Source organism: Mercurialis annua, linkage group LG1-X (assembly GCF_937616625.2).
Source record: "Mercurialis annua linkage group LG1-X, ddMerAnnu1.2, whole genome shotgun sequence".
Taxonomy (NCBI): Eukaryota; Viridiplantae; Streptophyta; class Magnoliopsida; order Malpighiales; family Euphorbiaceae; genus Mercurialis; species Mercurialis annua.
In genome coordinates, this window is record NC_065570.1 from 29,432,759 (window position 1) to 29,453,359 (window position 20,601).

At 35.1% G+C, this 20,601-nt stretch overlaps 1 long non-coding RNA gene and 1 pseudogene across 1 annotated transcript; one reads left to right on the forward strand and one right to left on the reverse strand.

The window, feature by feature from the left end:
• Positions 1-3,719: 3,719 nt before the first annotated feature.
• On the forward strand, positions 3,720-7,568 carry LOC126665104 (uncharacterized). Its single transcript, XR_007637523.2, has 3 exons — positions 3,720-4,155; positions 5,770-5,885; positions 6,594-7,568. It is a non-coding gene; the product is annotated as an uncharacterized LOC126665104 (long non-coding RNA).
• Positions 7,569-8,484: 916 nt separating this feature from the next.
• LOC126667914 (uncharacterized) lies at positions 8,485-12,115 on the reverse strand (annotated as a pseudogene).
• Between the last annotated feature and the right edge of the window lie 8,486 nt (positions 12,116-20,601).

The following is a 20,601-nucleotide window of genomic DNA, read 5'->3' on the forward strand; positions in this document are numbered from 1 at the left end:
TTTTTCTTCTTTTCTTCTATAAACAATATCACCTATCATTTTTTTGATTTTTCCTCCCTTTTTCTTTTTTTGTCTCCTCCACTCCTGTTTCTTCCTTCGAACAGTTTATATCTGGCCATGCTCCTGTCATCCTTGGCCAAATGTTCATTTTTAGAGATGGCTGAGTTCTTGGGCAGCCCCTAATTGGCTTCCAAGAACACTCAGCAAAGCTATGATTATAGGCCTATTTGTTGTTCAATTTTTGTTTGTTAACTTGGACGGTTATACTAGTTAATCTTACTAACTCTAGTTTTGCAGGAATTATCTTCATTATCAGTAGAGATGGAGTTGGGCTGCGTAAGGGATACAAGTTGGACAAGGCCTATTGTAACAGAAATGAAGAGACTCTGGCCATGCTATTTGGCCCAAAAAAATGTTGATTAATTTTCTTTCACTTGTATTAGTGACAATTGTTTTTAATGTAATCAATTGATAATTGTAACTTATATATTTATTTCATTATAATGATTTTAGTTGACGTTTTGAAATTATAAAAATGAATGTGTTTTATGTCTGTGATGTTAAATTTATTCTTATTAATTTTGTAACCGTAAGATAATAATAATAAAAGGACAAAGTAAATCGTTAAATTGAATATAAGTTTAACGATTATTATCGAAGTCGTATTATTTGAGAAAGAAGTCATAAGTTCACTTGTGCGATTTAAAAAATTGCTTATAATAAACATATTGATTCTTTGATTTCATGGTTAAATTTTGAAATACCAATATACTTATTATGTTTGTTTAATTGCTTTTGTTTATAATTGCCGGACAAAATCGGGTATCAACAGTTGCCCCCCTTTTGCATTTCTTTTGCTTGGAAAAGATATGCAAAAATAAGATATGGATTTTGGACAGAGACCTCATGTAGTATAAGTTCGCAACAAATGGCCAGACTTGACCTAAAATGGGTCGATCTAGCTGCAATATAATAAATGACCTGACTTGACCAGGCTCGAACTAAAATAGGTTCAATTTAACAGTGATAAAATAAATGACCTGACTTGACCAGACTCGACCTAGAATGAGTTCGATTTAACCGTGATATAATAAATAACCTGACTTGACCAGGCTCGACCTAAGATGAGTTCGATTTAACTGTGATAAATGACCTGGCTTGACCAGGCTCGAACTAAAATGAGTTCGATTTAACTAAAATAAATGACCTGGCTTGACCAGGCTCGACCTAAAATGAGTTCGATTTAACTGAAATATATAAATGACCTGACTTGACCTGTCTCGACCTAAAATGGGTTCGATTTATGTAATACCCCGAAAATTTAAGGATGTAATTTTAAAAGATCAGACGGTGAGATTAGTCCCGTTGACGTATGAGCCGGGATTAGAAAAGTCAATTTGACGATGTAAGGTCATAGTTGAGTTAATTGTGTGAATTATGTGATTACATGTTAGAATAGATTGCGTGCTATTTGAAAATTGACTTGTTATGTGCAGTGGCATTTTCGTAAATAAATGCAAAATATTTTAAAATGAATTTTGAAAATATTTTAAAATGGGTTAAAATATGAAATTTGACTTTTAGAGTTAAAATAAATATTTATGGATGCATTGGTAGAACATATTTTATTTGTTTTGAAAAAAAAATGGTATTTGATTGATTATAAAAATAAATATACTATAAAATATAGTGTAGAGACTAGAAGGAGAACAAATGGGGTGTAAAGATTGTGACATATGTAAAAATTCGATAACGATAGAGTAGAATTATCAGGTATCTTAGACGATAATACCGATAATGTAAGCTAGGTATATCCTTTGAGATATAAGGATTACGCGGCGGATCGAGCGAATAGATCGATTAAGAGTACGTTAGCGAGATGTTGCATTAAAAGATAGAGCAGCGTGGTACAAAATGTAGAAAGACATTGAATAAGTGGTAACAATTGGATGTGTAGAACCATCCTATTATAATAAGTAAGTGCGTTTGTGGTTAAAGACGATGTTAATACCAAAGTATAATTTCATCTTTTATGAGATATGATGAAATGGAGAAGGAGTAATCCTGAACTAAAGAGTAGAGGTGAATAAAGGATTAATAGAAAATAGTATGGAAAGTGACTACGATTAAAGATAATCGGTAAATCTCGTGTATTGGTCATGAACAGAATTCATGAATTATTTAAAGAAAAATAAGTATAAATGGAAGAGCAGATAAGTGAAAGTTAACATTGTAGTTATATAAAGTGATGAACACAAATTTAAGGATTGTCGTAGTGAGAATAAAAAAATCAAATGAGAAAGGTGAATAAGAGGCAAAGTGATTGGAATAAGGATGTGTGTTCTCTGACGAATAAAGTCATGAGTAGAAAGTGATGTGATAAGGAGACAAGATAATTGGGTACCAGAAATATCTTTTCTGACGCCTAGAAAGGTAGTAGAAGGTTGTATGCGTGTGCTCAAGATAGAGACACGAGTTGTATGATGTAATTGGTGAGATTTTCATGAATCAAAGTGAATGGAATCTCAGGCTGAGAAATTGATTTAGAAAATTTCGAAGCTATGATTACACTGCAAAAATGTTACAGAAAAAAAAATGTTATAGCGAATGTGTTGAGTACAAAATCTTCGGATAATCTCACGCGTGATGCAAAAGCATTGACTAAATTCTTAACTCGGAAATATTATAATTTCCTAGGGAAAGAATTCTGTGGTAGAAGGAAGTAAGTTTCGGTGTAGGGAATTGATTATTGGCATATGAATTACGGAATTGTTAAGTAATGAAGTGTATTTGGCGAAAGAATCGTCACAAGTTAATTCTGAAATTGATTCAGATTAAAAAAAAAGGGAGAGAATCTAAGGACGTTACGAAATAGAAAGTACAGTGACGTAATGGTGTAAGAAAAATCTAAAGGAATAAGATTTGATATAAGAAAGTGGTGAGTACGAGTTTGACATGTGGAACTCGGAAAACATAGAGATGAGTGAAGGAGTTGTAAAGATGTAGTCAATATGAAAATTGTGAGAGAAATGAGAATAAGAAAAGACAGTGACATTTGGACGAGAACACAGTGGGAATGATAGGTAGAGTCGGTAAACATTAACGAGAAAGTAAAAGTAGTTGATGAGATAAGGATCAATGCAGAAATTTCATATATTGGAAGAAAAAAAAAAGGATAAAGTATCAGAGTAGCGCAGTGAAAGCGTAAAGGATCAATATATTATATTGAAATTGTAATTGATACGCACGTACGAGTTGTTTGCAATTCGAGGACGAATTGTTTTTAAGTGGGGGAGAATGTAATACCCCGAAAATTTAAGGATGTAATTTTAAAAGATCGGACGGTGAGATTAGTCCCGTTGACGTATGAGCCGGGATTAGAAAAGTCAATTTGACGATGTAAGGTCATAGTTGAGTTAATTGTGTGAATTATGTGATTACATGTTAGAATAGATTGCGTGCTATTTGAAAATTGACTTGTTATGTGCAGTGGTATTTTCGTAAATAAATGCAAAATATTTTAAAATGAATTTTGAAAATATTTTAAAATGGGTTAAAATATGAAATTTGACTTTTAGAGTTAAAATAAATATTTATGGATGCATTGGTAGAACATATTTTATTTGTTTTGAAAAAAAAATGGTATTTGATTGATTATAAAAATAAATATACTATAAAATATAGTGTAGAGACTAGAAGGAGAACAAATGGGGTGTAGAGATTGTGACACATGTAGATATATGTGTCATGCATGAAGAAGGAATTTATAAAAGTATGACACATGTTAAAACATGTGTCATGTGTAGAGAACAAAACTTGGAAATCAAGTTTACTCTAAATTAAAAATATTTAATAAATTATATATAAAAATAAAATAAAAGAAAAGGGCATGTGGCTTTTCTTTTAGTAAGGTAACGTGGCTTTAGGACAACAAAAATGAGCAAGGTGGCATCAATTATGGAGAAATGATAAATTAGTCCAATTAAAAATTTAGGGGCTAAACATGACTTTAAGCCATTTCAAATAAAAATAGAGATGCACATACCTATCTTAGACCCAAAACAAAACATTTCATCCCTTTCTTCTCCAAGTATTCGGCCAAACCCACCCACACTCCAAACTTCCATTTTTCTCATTTCTAAACTTAAAATAAAGGTAATTTCTTATGCTATATGAATTTAAATAGTTAGTAAATGGTTTTAATGATGTTTTAAGAATTAATTTCAGATTTTATTTGATGATTAAAGTTAATTCGAAATTTTTATTTAATCTTCAAAATTTGATTTTTAATTTATGGGTTTGATGTTAAAAAGTGAGTAGAAGCTTTATTTGGGTGTTTTGGTGATTAAAAAAAAAGTTTATGTGGGTGATAAATTTTTAAAGATAAAGATTGGATTTTTTTTAAAGAAAAGTTATTTAAATTCGAAAATAAATGTGTGGGTATTGTTTACTTTTAAGTTTTAACGCTTAGATGATGTTTTTAATGAAAACCCAAATCTTTGAAATTCATGATGTTCTTGAGCTAAAGCTTATAGTAATTATTTTGTGTAATCCAAAAATTATATAAAATTGGATGATGGATTTATATATAATATAAGCTTGTCAAAATCATGGGTTAAAATTATTTGTAAGTTTATGATCTTGTACAAATTATAATTTTTGGGTATACTATAATTTAAAGGTTTTACTTTGAAGTTTGTTGAAAATCAAAGTAAATAAAAACTATATAGATATATGAGTTTTAAAAAGGAAAAATAAATTTTGGGTGTTGACCGAATAAATAAGAAATTATTTTGGAAAAAAAAAATATTTCTTTCATTTGTTGAATAATTATGGTGGATAGTTGTTTATTAGAATTGTTGTATATGCAATTAAAATTGTGTTGGTATGGTTTATAGTGCATGTTAAAGATGTATACTTAATTTTAATGAGAATGATTAAAAGGTGGTGTTTAGTTGTTGGTGTAAATATTTGATCATAATTTGTGGTGGTTGAAATTATGTTAGTATGATTTATGTGAAATCAAGTTATATGAGTTTTGAATATGAAAAGGGTAATATTTTTGGAAGCCGAATATTTTGTAAAAATATTAAGCATGGTTTTAATAATTATGATGAATAATTAATTGTTGGATTTTTATATGATTCTCACAAACATGAATATTTGATTAGATTTTTATTAGAATTATTCTAGAAAATTATTAAGATTAATTAGCTAGTTGGATAAAGATTTGAAATGTTAAAGGTGGACTTAAGTAAATGGCTTAAGTAGTATGAATTAATGAGATAAGTAAAAACAAAACCTTGAGAACGGAATAATGAGATCCGAGGTTAAGAGTAAATCCGATTTTAAATAATTAAAATATTATTAATTGGTTCGGTAATTAAGGGAATAAGGATATAACGATAAAAGAGAAATATGATAATTTTATTAGTTCAATGAAACTAATTGAAAAGATATAAGGTAAATAATTATTTGTAAATAATTATGTAAGAATATGGATCGAACCTTGAATTTATTTCAAGTGTTTTCCTGAATCGAACCCGATAGAGTAGGTTCGTAATTCTCGAATAGTCGAGAATGAGAAGGAATTGTGAATCGGTTACGTTGAAATAACGACCGAAAAGGATAGTGTTTTGTGAAAAGTTTTTAATGTGATGATTGTTTGTATACGATATGATATCGTATTTATGTGGCTACGTGTTTAGAGGTCGGTAATAGATTTAGAATTCTATTTTGAAATCGACTTAACATGATTCCTGAATATAGATGTGACGGAAAGTCAACTATGGACGGATCAAATTGAAGGAGCACCGGTTGGAATAGACCGAGTGGCTAATAGTGGATCATCGTGGCGTATTTAATTATTTATGAAGCGACAGTCTGTGAATTTGCATTATTACATGCATACATTAAAGTAATAAAATTACTATTATTACTTTAATGTGGAAAATTAATATCATAAAGCATTTTAAATATATCGTATATTTATTTTGAGTAAATAAAATTATTATGGAATGAGTCTATGAAACGTGCCATCCTATTTGGGCTATAATAGGACTATGTGATCACTAGTTATTGCATGCATATTTATTTTTACGTTAAGTGGATGTGGAAATCTAGACGACGGTCTAGAAGTCTGAGACGACGGTCCAGACATTGCGGGAGAGCTTCTAAGACGACGGTCTAGAACCCCGAACAAGTTAACGGTGACAGAACGATAGAGTTCGGCCGATTGATTTAAGAACTAACGGCGTCATGGAACACTTAATGTTATCGGTCGTTGAGTTCATGAGAAAAGTTGGGAACAGTCTAAAGAAAGGTTTAGAACTGTAAAGGATAGTGGAAAATAAACTAGAGTCGAGTGAATCTACGGGTTCAGCCGACTAGTTTATCAATCTAAGTCTGAAAGGAGAATTAGAGGAATATGGATTAGAAACAGCATTTCATTTAAAAGCTTTACGTTTCTGTGACTGAACCGGTAGTAAATATTTAAATATATCTATTTTATAACGGGTTAAATTATTTAATGTGTGTTTGTAAGATGTAAACTCACCAGTATATCTGACCCACGTTGTGGAACTATTTTTCAGGAATATTGCCTGTGTTTGGACGAGACTTCATCTTTTTGATTCTTGAAGTCTTCGTTTTGCGTATATGGTAATTGGTCTTATTTTGATCTGTAGAGCTGCAGTAGAATAGATAGACAGACGCCTTAGCATGTCAGTATTTGCGATGCTTGCCACGCATGAACTCTGTTTTGTTTTCATCGCACGATTATAATATATTTTAACGACATGCATTAAGGTATTGGTAAATAGTTGCAACCCGGGTACACGGTAGTACCGGGAGTTTTGAGATACAGTGTAAAGGAAACTGTACGCAACTATGTTATGTGTATAATATGGGGCCCAGCGTGGCTATATGCATGATTGCATGTTATCGGTTTTGTAAAAGACGGTATTCGAGGAATACGCGTTAAAACGATAACCAGTAATTGAAAAGTAACGGTTTTAATTTAATGAATGTGTATGCATAATGAAATGCATTTAAATCCATAATGAAATGGTCTGCATAGTGAAATGCAGTTATCACCATAATGAGATGGTGTGTGCATAATGAGATGCATTATTAACCCCAGTGTAGTGGGTATGAAACTTGAATACATTAATTAAATAGATAATTTAATTGTAAAGTTTCATTATGATTTTATCGGAACGTTTTTAAACGGAGATTTTAAAATGTTCGAAAATGTGTTTTGAATTCCGCGAAAAATTTGAAGTGATTTTTAAAGTGTTTTTAAGGCTTGCTACGGATTTCGGAGCAACCACTCCCATTCCCTAGCGCCGGTCTCGACGCCGAGAATCGGGTCGTGACAATTTAACTGAAATAAATGACGACAAGACTTATGTAAAAATATCAAATCATTTATTTATTATTTTTTTTTCTAAATTGCTTTAAAATGGTGCTCTCAAATATTTTATCTATGGAAAACAGATAGCTCACCACTTTCAGAAAGATAAAATAATTCCCAAGGGTTAGTGTTTTTAGGTGTATTTTATTTACTTTTATCTAGTTTTTTTTTTCTGTAAAAGGGCTTTCATGTTTGTAGGTTTTCGGCTATAAAATGTTTATAGAAAGTGGGTGTTATGGAGAGAGTCTTATCCGATATTCAGAAGAAGTGATGAAGTTTTGATATGCTTAGAAAGTATAATGCTCCCGTACCATGAAGAAATTTTAGATCAATATCCAAATATGGTAATGTGCCCCCATTTATAGTCGGGTAGAGTGTCTTTGACATTTGATTTAATTTTCAACAATTGAAGGGTGTCTCCATTTTATGGGAAGTTCTTAAATATTTTGCCCCCGTATTATAAAGGTCCCAAAATTTATTGAAATTCTGTATGTATTGTGTCGAAGAAAAGAATGTGACGCATTTAAGCCAAGAAACCAATAGCAGTAATTTGCATGTGAGCAGGTTTTTTTTATTAGTACGCTCTGATTCTTGCTGGAGTCGCTTCTATAAATTTTTGACTCCGCGAGATTTGCTCTAATATTTGCCCGAGCCGTCCTTTGCGGATTTTCAACTTGGCGAGCTCTTTTTTTTGACCCATTCCAAAGTTGCCAGTTATTTTAATAGCAGACCGTAATTTATTTTAACGCTCATTATTTTCAAACAATAATCAAATTATAATAAAATACATTTTGAAAGATATGTCATTCATATGGTAAAAACTAAATAATGGCTATTAGTAGTTGTTTTTCATGTTGGTAGGGGAATGAAACAAAGGTTTATTTTTTTAAAAGTTGGTTGGACTTGAACTCAAGAATTTGTGTTATCAAGCGCTTACGTACCTGCAAGGCACGATCAAAGTCCACGTAGTTCGTACAAGGATTTTATTTTTTGTTAAGAACATACAACGATTTTGTAAATACAATAGATGAATACATAAAAGTTTATATTAAAAACGGCTGGACTGGTTCTCAAGCATAGTATCTTTTGACCACATCAACATTAATAGGACTGGGGAACTCTTCTCCGTCCATAGTAGTCAGGATTAAAGCTCCGCCTGAAAATGCCTTTTTCACCACAAATGGACCTTCATACCTTGGTGCCCATTTACCTCTATAATCTGCATGTATGGGAGAGTACTTCTTTAAAACCAAATCCCCTTCTTGAAATTCTCTAGGTCTCATTTTCTTAGCATGAGCCTTTATCATCCTCTTCTGATATAATAGGCCATGGCATAAAGCAGCTAATCTTTTTTCTTCGATGAGATTTAGCTGATCATAACAAGCCTTCACCCACTCCGTATCATCCAGTTGGGCGTCCACTGCGATGCTTAATGAAGGAATCTCAACTTCAATTGGAAGGACTGCCTCCATTCCATATACTAAAGGGTTAATTCTTAAAAAAATCACGAACTTTACACGAAGTTTCATTTTAATCATGAACTTTAAAAGTTGTCATTTAAAGGCACGAACTTTCATTTTGTTTCAAACCTATCGCCAAAGTAAAATCCGGTGTATTTTATCTTACCAAAAATTCCTAATCCTATATACTTTAACTAAAAGATAATAAGATTTGATGTCGATTTATAATTTGGGTCTTTCACTAATGGTTTATTGAAGAATTTAGTCAACAAAAATACACTGAAATGATAGATTTGAAACAAAATGAAAGTTCGTGCCTTTAAATAGCAACTTTTAAAGGTCATGATTAAAATGAAACTTCGTGTAAAGTTCGTGATTTTTTTAGGAATTAACCCTATACTAAATAGTATGGTGTAGCTCCTGTGGAGGTTCTTACAGAAGTTCGATACCCATATAATGCGTAAGGTATCATGTCATGCCAATTTCAATAGGTTTCCACCATCTTTTGAATGATCTTTTTGAGATTTTTATTTGCCGCTTCGACTGCCCCGTTCATTTTCGGCCGGTATGGGGACGGATTATGATGAATAATCTTAAACTTTGCGCATAACTCAGTCATGGCCTTATTATTGAAATTTTAGGCATGATTGGTGATCAATCTTTCTGGTAGCCCATATTAGCATATGATGCACCGTTCCAAGAATTTTATCACCACTCTGGTTGTAACGTTGGCAAATGATGCGGCTTCTACCCATTTTGTGAAGTAGTCTATGGCTACCAATATGAAGTGGTGTCCGTTAGATGCTTTTGGTTCTATAGGGCCTATGACATCCATTCCCCAAATTTCAAATGGCCAAGGCGAAACCATAACATGTAGTGAGGAAGGTGAAACATGTATCTGGTCGGCGTATAATTGACACTTATGGCATTTTCTAACAAAATCGATGCAATCGCTCTCGATTTTAAGCCAAAAATATCCTGTTCTCAATATCTTCCTGGCCAGTGCAGGACCGCCCATATGGGTTCCACCAAAACCCTTTATGTATTTCTTCCATTAATCTCTGTGCTTCTTTCGTATCCACACATCTGAGCAACACAGAGTCGTGATTCCTTTTGTACAATGTGGTCCCACTTAAAAAATAGCCCATTGCCATGCGTCAGATGGTCCTTTTATTATTTTCAGTAGCATTAGGAGGATAGGTTCCATCTCTTATGTATTGTAAAATGTCATGATACCATGGATTTCCATCTATCTCTTCCTCAACATTCGAGCAATAATTCCTAATGTCCCTCTCTTCGATCAATTGGGGGCATTTCCCCGCAATCATCAAGCTTGAACATCGCAGCTAATGTTGCTAAGGCGTCAGCAATTTGATTTTCAATACGAGACACATGTTCAAATATAATAAACTCAAATTCCTCTGCCAGCTCGAGAATATATTTTTGGTATGGAATCAGCTTTTCATCTCGAGTCTCCCATTCACCCTTTAACTGATTTATCACTAATGCAGAATCCCCATAAACTTCTAACATCTTAATTCCCATGTCTATGGCTGCCTGTATTCCCAATGCAAAAGACTCATACTCTGCAATGTTATTTGTGCATTCGAAGCAAAGTTTGGCTGTTATCGGATAATACTTTTCATTTGGGAATATAAGAATTATCCCAATACCATGGCCAAGTGCATTTGAAGCTCCATCGAATTTCATTATCCAGTTTTCTTGCTGCGGTTCTCTTTCTACCACCATAATATCTTCATCGGGAAACTGATAATCCAACGGTTGATAATCTCCCGTAGCTCTTTCAGCGAGGTATTGTGCAATTAACGGCCTTTTGGGGTACAAACACAATGTCATATTCAGATAACATCATCTATCATCGTGAAATTCTTCCCATCAACGCAGGTTTATCAAAGATGTATTTTACAGGATCCATCTTCGAGATCAACCATGTAGTATAGTATAACATGTAATGTCTTAAACGTCGAGCAGCCCATACTAAAGCTGCACAGGTTTTCTCAAGTTGAGAATATTTTGTCTCGTAAGGTAAGAATTTCTTACTCACATAGTATGTTGCCTGTTCTTTCTGTGTGACTTTATTTTGTTGGCCTAAAACTCCTCCCATGGCAGTTTCAGTTACAGCAAGGTAAAAAATCAAGGGCATCCCTGGTGTCGGAGGTTTCAATACGGGAGGATTTTGCAAGTATAATTTGATTTTTTCAAAAGCTTCCTGACAATCAGAATCCCAATTCGCAGGATTATGTTTACGTAGTAATTTGAAAATGGGCTCGCAAGTCAGAGTTAAATTTGAAATAAAGCGAGCTATGTAATTTAGCCTTCCCAAGAATCCTCTTATTTCTCTTTCGGTTCTTGGTGGGGGCAAGTCTGAGATTGCTTTTATTTTATCGGGATCTATTTCGATGCCTCTTTTGCTGACAATGAATCCCAACAACTTCCCGGACGTGACTCCAAAAACACATTTTGCCGGGTTGAGCTTGATTTAGTATCTTCTAAGCCGATCAAATAACTTTTTTAGCGGTACCAAATGGTCTTCGCCCGGATTAGATTTAGCGATGATGTCATCGACATACACCTCTATTTCTTTATGCATCAAATCATGGAACAAAGTTACCATTGCCCTTTGATAAGTTGCCCCTGCATTTTTTAGACCAAAAGGCATCACTTTGTAACAAAATGTTCCCCAATGGGTAATAAATGTGGTTTTCTGCTTATCCTCGGGATTCATTTTTATTTGATTATATCCCGAAAAGCAATCCATGAAAGAAAACATGCTATACCCTGCAGCATTATCTACCAAAACATCAATATGGGGTAATGGAAAATTATCTTTAGGGCTTTCTATATTCAGGTCCTTATAATCAACACACATTCTGACTTTCCCATCTTTTTTAGGGACTGGAACAACATTGGCAATCCATTCAGGGTATTTAGCAACTTCTAGAAAGCCTGTATTGTATTGTTTTCTGACTTCCTCCTTGATTTTCAATAGGATATCCGGTTTATTTCTTTGTAACTTTTGTTTAACAGGTTGGCATTCCGGTTTCAATGGCATCTTGTGAACTACTATATCAGTATCTATTTCGGGCATATCTCGATAAGACCATGCAAAATTATCGTCGTATTCTTTAAGAAAAAGGGCATACGCTTCTTTCATTTCTGCACATAAATTTGCACTGACCTTGACTTCCTTCCTATGATCTTCAGTTCCTAGGTTAATGATTTATGTAGGAACCTGTTGCCTTTTTAGAGCCTCATCTTGTTCTGCCTTTTTTTGAAGTTCTAATGGAATCTTATCTTCCTCGCTTTCGTCATTTGTTGAAAGCTGATCTATTTGCGTATCAAAATAAACTTTTACCCATTCATCCGTGGTATTTATTGGATCATGCATGTTCCTGAGTGTAAATGCAAATGAAAAGAGGTCGGTATAGACAAGAAAAAAAGAAAAGAAAAACTGCTAGTATATATTTTTTGACATCTTTCTTTGAAACATATTTTATTTAATTCGTTTAATTGATTGAAAACAAACTTAAATGAACATAAAATTTACTTTAAGTCATCAGTAGGCAAATCGTAAACTTTCCAATTGTTGGGAATCTGTTTAGAGGTCACAATCCAGGCATCCGCCGAATCATTATCTTCGTCTTCGTTAATCGCGTTAATAGATATAGGACTGAAAGAAGCTGCTATTCTTGATGTTTGATTCTTCATTAGTATCTCTGAATCCAGGATACCAGCACTGTGAAAAACTTGATATAAAGGGGTCATGTTCATATTTCTTGAATGTGTTCTCTTCTTAGGTGCTCCATAAAACCTAATCCAGCACGTCCCTTGTTAAACTTGGGTATGACAGGGTTTGAAATCCCTTGTTGCGTCTTTCCTAAACCTCGACCCGGGATATACCCCATCTTGATCATTCCATTGGCAATACTTATGGCAGCCTTAAAGAATTTTGGTTTAGGCAGACAAGTTCCTTTTTTCACAAAAAGGCAATTAACTACCTCAAAAGATTGGAAATGGCTTTCAAAGGCCTCTTCAGCGGCCTCTACATACGGGGTCGACACTGGCTTGGTCACTAATAATTCTTCTCCCCCCTGCACCTCGATAAACTGATTTCCAATTATGAACTTCACCTTCTGATGTAGAGAAGAAGGAACTGCCTCGGTAGACTGGATCCATGGATGACCTAACAAAAAACTATAGGAGGGAATAATGTACATGACCTGAAACGTAATATTAAAGGTGACTGGGCCAATCTCGATAGGCAATTCGACAGTTCCGATCACCTCTCTTAGAGTCCCGTCAAAGGCTCGAACAATCATATGGCTTGGTCTAATAAACAAGTCATCCACCGGTAATTTGGCCAAGGTTGATTTTGGTATAACATTTAGAGATGAACCGTTATCAATGAGTATCTTAGCAATCATGTAACCTCTACATTTTGCAGTTACATTTAAGGCCTTTGTATGTCATGTCCCTTCAGATGGTATCTCGTCGTCGTTAAAAGAAATGTATGTGGATGCCACAAGGCCTCCAACTATGTGGTCCCACTTATCTACTGAAATATCATGGCACACATGAGCCTGATTTAGCATTTTCATGAGCGCATTACGATGTGATTCTGATGATAGAATAAGTGACAACAAAGATATCTGAGCTGGAGTTTTATTAAGCTGATCGATGATCTTGAACTCACTTTGTCTAATTATTTTTAGAAACTCACAAGCCTCTTCCTCAGTGACATTCTTCTTGTACTCTTGGCTCGTCGGAATTTGCACTTTTTCATCAAGGTGAATCTCATTTTTATAATTAATTGCGCCTTCATCTACCTTATTTTTTTCTTTACAGTTTCTCTCAATTTCTTCTTTTCTTTTTTTTTTTCAATTTCTTCAGGGGTATAACATCTTCCACTTCTCGTCATCCCTCCTACCCATGTGATATCAATGGAGGGTTGAACGTTGACTTCTCGCTGAACTGAGGAGACATAATCATACCTCCACGGGACTGCCTTGGGATCTTTACAGGGCAATTGACTCGGTGGATCAAAAACTAGAGTAGATATACTGCTGGGCGACGTGCATTACTCAATTTCTAGAACTGATGGAAGCTTTAGTGTTGCTTTTATTTCCCCCTTGCACTCAATTTCTATAGTGATGGGTTTCCCACTATTTGATAGTGTATTAATTTCATCATCTCCCTTCGTGCCCCCTTCCGAAGGAACGATTAACTTGATAGGGATATCAGATTACGGAGGCTTAGAGCATAAAGCTTTATAGTCAAACTTCCACGAAGGTTGTCCGAGTATGTCTTCCACTTTATCACTATTTTCCTCTATTCCCCATCCCAAAGGGACTATCGACTCAATAGGGATGTCAAATGACGGTGGTTTAGAGTAAAAAACCTTATAGTCAAACTTTCCCGATGGTTTTCCGAGTAAGTCTTCTACTTTACCATTATCTTCCTCAATTCCCTATCCCGAAGGAACTATTGACTCGATAGGGATGTCGAATGATGGTGGTTTAGAGTAGAAAACCTTATAGTCAAACTTTCAAGAGGGTTGTCCGAGTAAGTCTTCTACTTTACCTTTATCTTTGTCTCTTTTCGCACTGCAATATCTGTAATCTACTCCATCTTGTTTATTATCCCCAATCAAAATTAGCTTAGAATCCATTAAGCCTTAAATAAATTGCCTAAATTGAGGACATTCGTCAATTTGATGATCTTCCATTCCTGAATGGTATTTGCAATTTATGTCCCCGTTTTTACAACTTGCTGTATTGCCAAAGAGGGGGTCAATCGTCCCAACTCTTTTTAGGCGAGAAAATAAATTCCTAAACCGCATTTTAACATCATCTAAAGAGACTTTGTACCTTTCCGCACATTCAATGCCGTTTACACCCTCAGATGCATGGGCAGGTAAGGGGTTATTCTTCACATTTGGTACTGGGTTCTTTTGGTTAAATTTTAACCAACATGCTTTGATGAGTGATTGCACCTTTCTTTTAAAAGAAGTACGATTTTGCGTGAAGTGCCCAGCTATTCCCGCGTGACAATCACATTTGGCATCAGCATCATACCATTTCGGAAAGGGTGGCTTCATTGGTTCCAATGGTACAAGGCTAATCTGACCAGCTTGAAGTAATTGCGGGAATAATTCAGTGTATGTGATTGGGATAGGATCAAATTGTTCAACTGGTCTTGCGCGATTGCCAAAATCCTATCATTAGAGGTAGGTCTGGGAGTATTACTCAATTGAGGATTGGGAATGCCATGTGACACATATTGTTGTGTTTGTGGTATCTGAGATGTGTTAGCCATGTACGGAGATTTATAATTTGCTGAATATCTCTTGGATTGATATTGAGGAATTCTAGGAACATACCCACTAATCATGTGGGTCTCTCCTTCCTTTTTACTTCCAACATGCTGATTTTGGGAGCTGTAGCCTCTACTTGTTTTATCATCAATCTTCCCCTTTTTAATCCCCTGTTCAATCCTTTCTCCAACCAATACCAAGTCGGAGAAATTATTAGAAGTATTAGCCAATAATATGGAATAGTATGGTTGGCTTAAGGTGTCGATAAAATTTGTTACCATTTCCTTTGCATTTAAAGGGGGTAAGACTTGTGCCGCTTTATCCCTCCACCTTTGAGCATATTCCTTTAGGGTTTCATCCTTCTTTTTTTCCATAGACCTTAAGTCATCTCGACTGGGAGCCATATCTATATTGTGCTTTTATTGCTTGATAAAAGCATCAGCCAAATCCTTCCATTTTTTAACATGAGCCTTTTCAAGTTGCATATACCAGCGTAATGCAGGCCCAGTCAAGCTTTCTTGAAAGATATATATTAATAATTTTTCATTACTGATATGAGCGGCCATCCTACTGCAATACATTGATAAATGGCTCTGAGGGCAAGTTACCCCACTGTATTTTTCAAAATCCTGTGCCTTAAATTTTTGGGGAACAATTACATCAGGGACTAAACAAAGTTGAGAAGCATCGATTGCTCCGCCACTGTTGGTCCCTTCCAGGGCTTTCAATCTTTCTTTTTAAAGCTCAATGGGATTAGGATGTGGGACCTTTAATTCGGTTTGTACTTTAGGGTCATCGAGATCGGGTACTATGACTGTATCCATAACCAGAGTGGGATATTGGGCCATGGGATAGGCCGGTGCTACAAAGGTAGTCCATGGTTTAGAAGAGGATTCATGATGTGTATTTGGTTGAGAAGTTGGTAATTGAGGATTCAATTGTTCCAGAACACCCTTCCCTTTGATTAAATTTAAGATCTGACAAACTTGTTCTTTAATTTCCGGAATCCCTGAAATTTGTTGCTTCATTTCTTCCATTTATGTCTTAACGTCGTCGACTACTTTCTCCATCTCAGCAATCTTAGAACGGGTTATATATTGATGTGTGGGGTATTTGGTCTTCGGATGGCGCGCTATCTTGTATTTTCTATTAGATAAAATATTTCAAATCATATTATTATTCTGTAATAATTGTTTGATAAAATGAATTTATGTGTATGAATGTATGACGTGTCATGTCAATCAAAATGTATGAAAATTAATATACACAAACCACAAAATATTATTATTAAACAAAACATTCATAGTTTACTTTATTTTACAACAAAACACAAAAGAGCTTTCTCAACTTATCATCGACCCTTCTAGCGAAACTGCCCATAGTACTCGAGATCGCGATATAGGTCCTCCAAAAAGAACATAAGGCTTTGTCCGACTGTCCCTACCGGTACATACTGCTCTTTCAAACACCATATTAGTTTAGACATGTCATGAGCTCTAGCGGTTATTTTCCTTAACTTTTCAGTTGCATTGCCGATTTGATCCTTCGTCTTTACCCACTCTTCATGCAATTCACTATATCGATTTCGGCTAAAACATAAATTTTGTTGAAGATCTTCTTTTTCTTGTTAAAGTTTGCTACTTTCAGCCTCTAGGTATTGTACTTCCATTTGATATTCGTGGATCATTTCCTCCAAAGCTGTAATCCTATCTTGTTGTCTCGACTCGCTACTAAGAGATGTGGCGGAAACATGCTTAGTAGTAATTCGAGACCTTTTTGCTTGGTTCAATTCTTCCAACACCCTTTCCAATTCATTCCATAGCTTAATATTCTGTTGTTCTAGATTTATCTCAGAAGAAGGATAATCAGTCGCAACTTTCTTTTGCTTCCCCTTACCTCCTGAAGAAGATGCTTGTCGATCATTAGCAAAAATTGGTGGTATAAAGCCCTTGCTTCTTTGTGAATGCCAAAGATGATACTCCGGCGTGGTTCCATACGACTCATTACCGCTACGAACCTTTCTTATGTTTTTCCAGGCCTCGATGTAGGATAGGATTATTTTTGCAGTATCCGGATCATTGTAGGAAAAGGTTGCCTGTGATAATCCCATTGTCTGGGGAATAAATTGCAAATTCCCAAATTGTCTTCTAATCATATTTGGTGCATAAGCAGTCCCGCCCCATGGCCCTAGCAAAGGAAACCATGCCATATCTCCATAGGCATAAGTGATTGATTGATTTCGGCTTTTGGGACACAGCCATTCCACATCCTGTTCAGTAATGCCCAAGAGGAATCTGATCAAATGCTTCTTAGGCGGACACCGCTCTGGCCAGCGGATTCCTACAAATTCGGTGACATAATTCCTCATTGTCGTGTAGTAAGGTCTGTACCCTGGGCGAGGAATTTTGAATGTCTGAGGACATTTGAAATGGTTCAAATCCCAAATGATCAACAATTGTGCACATCCAGTAAACTTTCTTGATTTATCTTCACTGCAGCTAGTAAGTGACCTTAATGTTTTTGCTAGAATTGGCATAATCGGGTCCACACCATGATTTATTTCATTAAAACGTACGACAACCCTTTCATCAATAACTCCATCTCTTTTTGGAAATATGATCTCCCATGACGTTACATTTCCCGTCAAGACACCTATTAACCTAGCCAATTGTCTCTTCCCTTGATTATCCTTATTGTGCGCGTGCATTTTTACACCCGGTTCAGTATTAATGAGTTGCCTGTACTCTTCCACAGTGGGACACATGTCAATTACCCTGAAGGTGAAACAGCTATATGACGGGTCCCAAAAGTGTAACATAGCTTTGAGCAGGCTGCTTATCATAGGAACATATGCCAACTGTGCAATCCATCCATATCTATTTTCAAAGTCGGTTCTCTGTATGACAGACATGCCGAACCATAATTCTCTTAAATAGGTCAGATCTTTAAATAGACCGAAATCGAACTCACCTATATGAGGGAATCGTATAATAGTACTTGGCGGGAGAGAATCTATTTGGAGCTTTTGGGCTGCCTCTGATCTTCTTCTGACGATCAGTTATGATTCCGATAACACGCGATTTGCCGCCATAAAGGATCGATGATTATTGTCAAGCTCCTCTGTATTCGTTATAAAATAATAATAAAAACAGCAAATGAAAAGAGTAATTAGTGATTGAATATATGAGACATTAATGCATTAATGCATGTTATGCAATAATTGCTGCAAAATAAAAATTTTGAGCTGGAATTCATCTGATAAGATCACGCATTATATTAATTATGAGGTGATTTGTACACAAAAATTTCCCCATAGTTGCATACTACTACAAAAAGATGACAAGTTCCCCTAAAACAAAACCCCAAAACGGTTCAGATAATCATGGTTGAAGTATATCGAACGCTCCTAAGCTAGTAAGGTGTGAACCCCACTCCAACCCACAAAACGTTCATCTATATATTTACAACCATCCATATATTTACAACCTTTTGACTTTCCTAAAACCAAAACAACAAAAAGCAAAAGAGAGCTTCGCATCATCCATCATCCCAATATTTCAGGGATGTTAAAGACTCCCAAATCATCATGCACTATTGCGTAAGCTCGTCCATGATACACCTTAGCAACATTTCGGTAGTACTCAATTATTTCTGCAGGTAGGGTCGAGACCATCCACTTAATCCTTCCATCGCTATGATATCCATCACATGACATCAGAGCTGGTGGTTCCTTCGCAGGATTTATCCCGTTGCTCAGACATAAGATCTCTTTGATAACCTGTCATTCAGTCTGGTATTTTTCAGCGTGTTGGAGAACATTCTTGGGATAAGAAAAACTTGTTTCTATATGAAAGAAATCATTATGCATTATCTCTCCGTTTTCAGCAATAAAGTTGTCACCACCGTGGAACATTGCGAATATATCAGGTCGCTCTGGGGACATCCCAACTACCTGATTCCCAAATTCATGGTCTCCAAACTGATATAACTATTTTCCAAAGTATGAGATGGATTCTGGAGTCTCCTCCCACTCACGCATACATCTTGTAAGCCAGACCTTATCCAATATAAAGCCAATATGATATATCTTAACAAGATACCACAAAAGCAGGTATGCCGCTTGTGGAAAGGTTTTTATTGCCTCCTCTGGTACATAAAGGCAGTTGAGGAATGGATAGTTTGGATGCCAGTCGAGATACTTTATTGGTGTATTATGGATCCTATAATCTTGATGGAGTATCATGAGAGAACCTACAAGATGTTCCATATTGAAGAAGGAGGTAGCCTTTTTAAGTATTTCAACCTTAACATCCTCGGGGAGGAGGGGAAAGTACTGGTCAATAAATTGTTCTGCATTATCCATTTCTGATGAATTCCAACAGAAATATTTATATTTTAGAGCAGTTGCAGTGTATGAACATGCAAGGGCAATCAAATGATTAGATTTAAGGTATAATTAGGACTATAATACTGCAAATAAAGAATTAACAAGGCATGTATGTCTAACACAAAGTATAAAAAGATACACGCAATATTTGAATACATATATTTTCTAGGGTTAGTATCTCCTTATATCTCCGGTCATTTAGGTGTCTTCCTAGTATGATCCATAAAAATTATTTTATCTAATATGTGGAACAATGGGCTGGTTCATTGGGTACCAAACCATAAACCTTTATAAAACTAGAATCCTAGCTAATAAAGGCTCCTATTTGACTTAATCAAGTCAGGAAAGGTTTGGGTGGATACTTTTACGTACTACTTCTGGCTTCCCATGAAGGTATCGCTACTCGTTCCGGCTATCCTAATGCAAAGTGACAAACCGAATCCGGCTCGTTTAGTAGGTGAAAGTGAGTATGTGATGCAAACAATCATAATATAATATAGTAATCATACACAATTACACAAACAAAATTAAGAATTAACAAACAACATTAATCTAATAAATATTCCCCACTGGAGTTGCCAGCTGTCGCGGGGCCGGCGAAAAATAAACTTTTCTTATAATTAATAAACATATAATGAAGCCTCGCGAACAGGACTAAAAACTCCTTTCGTTTAATCACTTTTTAGTTGTTCATTTTGAATTGGAGTCGCCACCAATCTATTAAGTGGGATTTGGCCACCTTCGTATCTGGTCTGCATTTTAGGTCCGAATTTTACGTGTAGGGAAAGCAATCGCTATCCTAACACGCCCATTGCTGGAACTTGTATTATATACGATTATTATTATTATTATTATCTAGTTATTGATTCTATTTTGAAATATTTATTTATTAATTTCATTTGGTGATTTGATATTAAAAATATATTTGATTTTTTAATATTACTAAAGTACCTTATCCAAGGCACCATTGTGTATAAAGTTTAATTTAATTTTTGGACAGAAAATG